Source organism: Felis catus, chromosome B2 (genome assembly GCF_018350175.1).
Source record: "Felis catus isolate Fca126 chromosome B2, F.catus_Fca126_mat1.0, whole genome shotgun sequence".
NCBI classification, from domain to species: Eukaryota; Metazoa; Chordata; class Mammalia; order Carnivora; family Felidae; genus Felis; species Felis catus.
In genome coordinates, this window is record NC_058372.1 from 41,481,933 (window position 1) to 41,489,638 (window position 7,706).

General features: G+C 38.4%; 1 protein-coding gene across 3 annotated transcripts in view; it reads left to right on the forward strand.

Annotated features, from left to right (window-relative positions):
• The window catches only part of POLH (DNA polymerase eta), a 40,801-nt gene that overhangs the window by 17,007 nt on the left and 16,088 nt on the right, over nucleotides 1-7,706 (forward strand). The window lies entirely within an intron of this gene.

Consider the following 7,706-nt stretch of genomic DNA (forward strand, 5'->3'; position numbering starts at 1 on the left):
TTTAGTTTGTATGTCCCTGGTCTTAATGAAGTTGACCACCTTTAAATGTATTGACCATTTAGATATCTTCTTTCATTAAGTACGTCTTTAAATCATTTGCTCATTTTTTTTTGTTGGATTGTCTTATCTCCATCTATAGGACTTCTTTATATAATCTGAAATGAATCCTTTATTAATTATATTGCATATTTATTTGCATATATTATGATGTATTATTATATTGCATATAAATATATTGCAAATACCTTCTGGTCAGTGACTTTTTTTTCACTCTATCACTGGTGGCTTTTGATGAAACAGAAAGGTTCTTGATTTTAATTTGGTCCATGTATTTTTTTTTGTTCTTTATGGACAATATTTTTTATGTCCTGTTTAAGAAATACTTACCTACCTCAAGGTTATGAAGCAATTCTGTTGTCTTTTCTAGAAGCTTTATTCTGCTTTTTATTTATAATCCATTGTGTGTGTGAGAGAGGGATCAAATTCCTTTTATTATGTGAGTATCCAATTATATCTTTATTAAAGCTTTACGTTTTTTATAAAGGTCTTGTGCATTCATTTGTTATGTTCATACATGCTTTAATTTTTTATTGCTATTGTTTTACTTTTTTCTTTATTTTATACTTGGTTGATGTGTAGGGGAGTGATAAGTGATTTTTGTTTTTTTAAATTCAGCTTCATTTACCTATCTGACAAAAACTTTTGATATGTAGGCATATGTCAGAGATATTTTGTGTTTGGTTACAGACCATCCACAATAAAGCAAGTATCTCAGTAAATTGAGTCAAATTAATTTTTTGGTTTCCTAGTGCATAGGGAAGTTTTGTTTACTATACTGTAATCTATTGGGGGTACAATACCATTAGATCTTTAAGAAGAACATACCTTAATTTTAAAAAGCTTTATTGCTAAGAAATGCTAACCATCTGAGCTTTCAGGAAGTTACAATCACTGATTCCAGATCACCATAACAAATAAAACAATAATGAAAAAGTTTGAGATAATTGTGAGAATTACCAAAAAGTGAGTTAGAGACACAAAGTGAGCAAATGCTGTTTGGAAAATGGTGCCAATAGATTTACTTGACAGGGTTGATACAAGTACTCAGTTTTTTAAAAATGCAGTATCTATAAAGCACATTGAAGCAAGATACAATAAAACAAGGTGTGCCTGTAATCTGCATGAAAATGCTTTTGATAAGTAAAATGTATTCAACGGTTAAAAATACTTTCTTAAATAAAGTAAAATTAAGGCAGGGCACCTGAGTTGCTCAGTTAGTTGAGTGTCCAACTTCTGCTGAGGTCATGATCTCATGGTTCAAGGGTTCTGGCCCCACGAAGGGCTTTTCCGCTGACAGCATGGAGCCTGCTTCAGATTCTCTGTCTTCCTCTCTCTGCTTCTCCCCTGCTTGCACACACACACGCACACACATGCACACACTCTGTCTCCCAAAAATAAACATTTAAAAAGATGCTCTTAAATTAAAAAATAAAATTAAGGCAATGAAAATTTGCTTTTGTGGTAATATTGGATTGTAATATTTCTAGATACCAGATCTAAGAGGATCTGGGTCTTAATTTTTTTTTTTTTTTGAGAGAGGGTGCAAGCGGGAAAGTCGCAGAGAGAGGGAGAGAGAGAATCCCAAGCAGGCTCCACACAGTCAGTGCACAGAGCCTGACATGGGGCTCAAATTCATGAAACCATCAGGTCATAACCTGAGCTGAAGTTGGACGCTTAACCAACTGAGCCACCGAGGCACCCCTGGGTCTTAAATGTTTTAAATCAGATATTATGAAACTTGAATTCAGCTGGATCTTACAGAACAAAACAATTGGCATTTAGAGGCTTTTTGAACAGGGTATCTACAGTTTTTCCTAGACATTTTCTAGTACTTTTCATAATAGCTCTCTTCAAAACAGTGGATCTCCCCTTCATTTGTAACATGAACATTGGTACTTTTACAACTATTATTTTGTAACATTATTCTTGTAAGTGCTCTTTCAGTAAAACATTTTGAATGCTGGCCAGTAACCAAAAGGAAACTGTCTGGATACCATATTATAGCAAGTTAGCTTCTCGGGGGGGGGGGGGGGGGGGGGGGGGGGAGGACATTAAGGCAGTCTGTGATTACTTGTAGAAACAATACAGATTTTCCCAGATAAAGGTCCAAGAGAGTTTAGCTTACTTCTGGTTAAAGTGGTGAATTTCCCACGGGTTCCATGTTTTAAAATGAGACATAAGATGTAAAGTTTCCTTTTGCTGTTGAACAGTTGTAGGATACGCCTTTAATATGTTGTATTGAAGGGCAGTAGTAGAACTGCTTGTTCTACTAGGGAAGCTTGTGAGAAAGACCATTAAGGAATTATAGCAGAGTTTATAAGCTGGAGGCTGCATATCCTTCAGTTCTTGCAGGGCAATACATGGACAATAAAAATTGTGCCACTTAAAGGAGGCAGAGTTATGGTACATAAACATTCGATGAAATATGTCCTGATTTTCTTTATTATTTTGGGACCCGAGTCAGAAATTTAACGGTCATAATAAGGAAGGTTTTTCTTTGGTCTTAACTTTGTGTACCACATCTTGCTGTGTGTCTAATGCTTTAAAACACTTGGAATTGGTTTATAATGGTTTTAAGTCATTAAGTCTTTAAGGGTTTTTTGAGGGCTGTATCCCCTTTTGAAAATTTTTTGAAAGCTTGTTGACCCTTGCGTGCCTCAGAAAAATGCGTATCTACACATAAGACAATTGTGTGTGCAGTTTTCAGGAGATTCACAGACCCTCTGAATCCCGCATACCTCAGAATAAGACGTGTTATTACACATTATATTGGTATTTTTGGCTGCAATTCATTGTTAAAGAGCTCTCCGACTGAAGATGATGGTGTATACCTTCACTGGTGGAAAATGTTTACTTCAACTCAAATGGACATGTTCCTCTTTCTTCTATACCCATCTTTCTTATCTATGTACATTTTTATTAAAAATGCCAATGTTTATTTCTGTACGTCTTATGTATCTGTTGCCTTAGTGTGTCCAGTTTAAGTATTTAGTTTCCAGATGGAGTGATACCATTTTTTTATTTATAGTGCTCAGAACAGTATAATGTCTAGTAAATGGTTTATATTTCATATTGTATTCCTGAGTCTTCATATGATGTGTGCAACCAAAAAACTGGTAACAGAAATTAGCTTATCTAAGTGCATATAATCTTCCAGAAATTGTTTTTCATGGATGTGGCATATTTCAAACCTAGGAAAAGAAGCCAGGCGCTTGTGATATTTTGATAACTGAAGTTTCTGTTCAACTCTCCCATCCTGCCCCTTAATTCAAAGCTAGCAGTCCTGCTCAGCCATACTGCGTTTGCAACTTTGTATTTTCTGTTTCTGAAATAGTTACATGCATGGAAAGTTTAAGTGGTAGGATTACTTAAAGATAATACTCAAAAACTGCCAGAGTGAAAACTTTCCCTTCAGGGCCATTTGGGAACTAGTTTGTATTAGCTAAGGAATGCCTTAGTTTTCTCCTCCCTTTGGTCTTAATATAGTTCATTTAAAGCATATATTGAACATCTTTTGAATGCCCAGGACGTGAAGCAGTTGGGTAATAGTACAAGAAATCATAAACCTTGGTGTGCCTGGGTGGCTCGGTTGAGCATCCAACTCTTGATTTTGGCTCAGGTCATGATCCCAGGGTCGTGGGAGTGAGCCCTGTAACAGCTCCATGCTGAGCGTGGAGCCTGCTTAAGATTCTCCTCTCTCTCTCTCTATCTCTCTCTCTCTCACTCTCTCTCTCTCTCTCTCTCTCTCTCTCTCTCACTCTCACTCTCTCTCTCTCTCTGCCCCTCTCCCTTACTTGCATACACTCTCTCTAAAATAAAAATAAATAAAATTATAAACCCTTTTTAATGATGAGAGTTGCAGGGGTTGGTGGGACCCCCTGCTGGCTTTGAAGAAGTAAGCTGCCATGTTGTGAGAGGGCCTTTGGAGAAGGCCCTCATGGCTAGGCTCTGATATTGGCCCACTGCTGACAGCCAGAAAGAAAATGGAAACCAAATTCTGCCAACAACCAGAGGGAGCTTGGAAGACACCAATCAGCTCATAGCACAGAGGAGGGCATACTTATTATCAGTGCAGGAACTTCTCTTTTGTAGTTTTGGTTTCTGGAGTTGTGGAGTCTAGGTAGAGGTTTATCAGTTTAGCCCCAAGTTTTGGCACCAGTCATCAGCGCTCAGTCTTCTGTTCTGTTCATCATTGCACTGGAGGTACAAGATGGTGTAATCAGAACAGAAGAGGGAATAAAAGCTAATTCAGATGTGAAGGAAGAGGTAAACTTTGTTTGCAGGTGTCATGACCGTGTTTGTAGAAAATCCTAAGGGATCTACACCCCGCCCTAAAAAAATACAGTAAGTGAGATCAGCAAGGTTGCAGGTGACAAAGTCAGTATGCAAAAATCAATAGCAATTCTATACACTAAAATTTTAGATGAGAATTTGAAATTTAAAAGCAATGTTATTTGCAATAGCATTACAATTACGAAATTATTAGAAATATATATGTGAAGGGACGCCTGAGTGGCTCAGTTAGTTAAACGTCTGACTTCAGCTCAGGTCATGATCTCACGGTTCGTGAGTTTGAGCTCCGTGTCGGGCTGGAACAGCCTGGAGTCTGCTTCAGATTCTGTGTCTCCCTCTCTCTGCTCTTCCACCTCTCATGCATTCTCTCTCAAAAATGAATACTTAAAAAAAATATATATATATGTACATGAATATGTACTGTGAAATGTATATATATATATACACACACACATATATGTATATACGTATATATGAAAAACTAGTTCAGTGAAAACTACAAAACATTCCTGAGAAAGTAAAAAAGATGAAATCAACGAGAGACATACCATGCTCATGGATCAAAAGACTAAATAAAATATTAGAGCTCAAGTCTCCCCAGATTGACCTAGAGATTCATTGTTTTCCCTTCTAGAATCTCAGCAGGATTTTGTAGAAATTGACAAACTGATTTGAAAATCTGTATGAAAATGCAAAGGATGTGGGGATAGTGAAACAACTTTGAAAAAGAACTAAGTTGGAAGACTTAAACACTACCTGGTTTTAAAGTTATTAGGGGCACCTGGGTGGCTCAGTCGGTTAAGCATCCGACTCTTGATTTTGGCTCATGATCTCACAGTTCATGGGACTGAGCCCTGGGTCAGGCTGTGCACTGACACCATGGAGCCTGCTTGGGATTCTTGCTATCTGCCCCTTCCCCACTTGTGTTTTTTTTTTTTTTTCTCTCTCTCTCTCAAAATAAATAAACTTAAAAAATATTTAATTATAACCTTATAGTAACTAGGGCAGTGTAGTATTGGTGTAAGAGGAGACAGATCAATGGTAGAGAACAGGAAGTGTGCAAACAGATCCCCACAGTTTTGGTCAGTTGGTTTCCACAAAGCTACCCAGATAATTCAATAGGAAAGGAAAGTCTTTCAGTTCTAGTGGGCATTTTATACCAAAAACTGCCTGAATCTTTTCCCCCTAGTCCACTTTAGTGTATCAGAGAAAAACCAAAGTTGTATAGATTTTTACCAACTAGAGAAGGAAACAAATGCTGCTTGTCTTCTGTCGCCCTGTTCAACTGACATGGATGTAGAGTGACAGGATTGTAACATTACTTAATCTGGGAGAGCAATAATGAAATCTAAAGCGGAGAAAATTTAGCTCTACTAGTTGAGAAAAGAGTCCAGAAAATCTCACAATTTCAATAAATTCATATTTTTTTGTTTCCCAAACAATAATAGGCGGTTTATTTATTTTTAATGTTTATTTTTGAAAGAGAAAGAGAAAGCTCATATAAGCAGGAGAGGAGCAGAGAGAGGGAGACAGAGGATCCGAAGTGAGCTCCGTGCTGACAACAGAGAGCCCGATTCGGGACTCGAACCCACCAACTGTGAGATCATGACCTGGGTAGAAGTCAGACATTCAACTGACTGAGCCACCCATGTGCCCCTATAATAAGTGGTTTTATTTTTTATTTTTTGTTAAAATTTTTAATGTTTATTTTTGAGAGAGACAGAGTGTGAGCCAAGGAGGGGCAGAAAGAGAGGGAAACACAGAATTGGAAGCAGATTCCAGGCTCTGAGCTGTCAGCACAGAGCCCGACATGGGGCTTGAGTTCACAAATTGTGAGATCATGACCTGAGCCAAAGTTGGATGCTTAACCGACGGAGCCGCCCAGGCACCCCTATAATAGGTGGTTTTAAAAGAAGGATTAGATTTGGGGGCACCTAGGTGGCTCCATCAGTTAAGCCTCCAACTTTAGCTCAGGTCATGATTTCATGGTTCATGGGTTTGAACCCTGCATGGGGCTCTGTGCTGACAGCTCAGAGCCTAGAGCCTGCTTTGGATTCTGTGTCTCCCTCTCTCTCTGCCCCTCCCTGGCTCGTTGCTCTGTCTCTCTCTCTCAAAAATGAATAAAACATTAAAATTTAATTCTTAAAGGATTAAAGATTATATATATGTACGCATCTATATGTGTACATATATATACATATATATGTATATAAAACCTCACAATCCTATGAGACACAGTACTATGTTCGTATCATAGACAACAAAACTGGATCTTAGAGAATTATAGAACTTGCTCAACGTCCCATAGTAAGTTCAAAAGCCAGTATTTGAACACTGCCTGACTGCAAAATATTCTTTTAACAATTATGCTATATGTGTTACAGATAAGAGCTAAAACACTTTAGGGGTGCCTGGGTGGTACAGTTGGTTGAGCATCTGACTTTGGTCCAGGCCATGATCTCATGGTTCATGGGTTCAAGCCCCCATCGGGCTTTGCGCTGACAGCGCGGAGCCCACTTCGGATTCTCTGTCTCCCCCCTCTCTGCCCCTCCCCCGTCTCAAAAATAAATAAGCATTTTTAAAAAGTTCTAAAGGACGTTAGTGGGCACCCCAAAGTTAGCTAGAATAGCTGGAGAAGACCACATGGTACATGAGACTTGAATAAGCCCTCAAGTATAGATAAGATTTATTTAAGCAAAGGGGAGAACAGAGTTAAGAAGTGAGAACAGGGAAATAGAATAAACATTGGATATTCAGGAAATTGTAAGGATATAATAAATTTGGGATTAGTGGAAGATGAATTGAAAAGGCCAGATGGTCTTCAATGCCAGTTTTTAGAGTTGGTGCTTTATTCTGTAGGTATGAGAGAGCTAACAGTTTTCAACAGGGGATAAGATGGATAACATGGGTATTTGAGAACATTTCATTCATGGGTATTGTGTAAAATGCATTTAGGGAGAGGGTGGTTTAGGAGTTAAGGTGGTCTGGGAAAGAATGAAGAAAACCTGAATAAAATAGGGTGGGTGGATATGCGAAATGTTTTAAAGTGGGTTTCGTTGACTAAATGGGGAATGAAAGCAAAAGGAAGCCAATATTATTTAACCTTCAAACCTTTAATAGAAATAGGGAGTTGTTGGGGTGCCTAGGTGGCTCAGTCGGTTAAGCATCCAACTTCAGCTTGGGTCATGATCTTGCGGTTCATGAGTTCGAGCCCCACGTCAGGCTCTGTGCTGGCAGCTCAGAGCCTGGAGCCTGCTTCGGATCCTGTGTCTTCCTCTCTCTCTGTCCCTCCCCTACTCACTCTCTGTCTCTCTCCAAAATAAATAAACATTAACAAAATAAAAAATATGGTT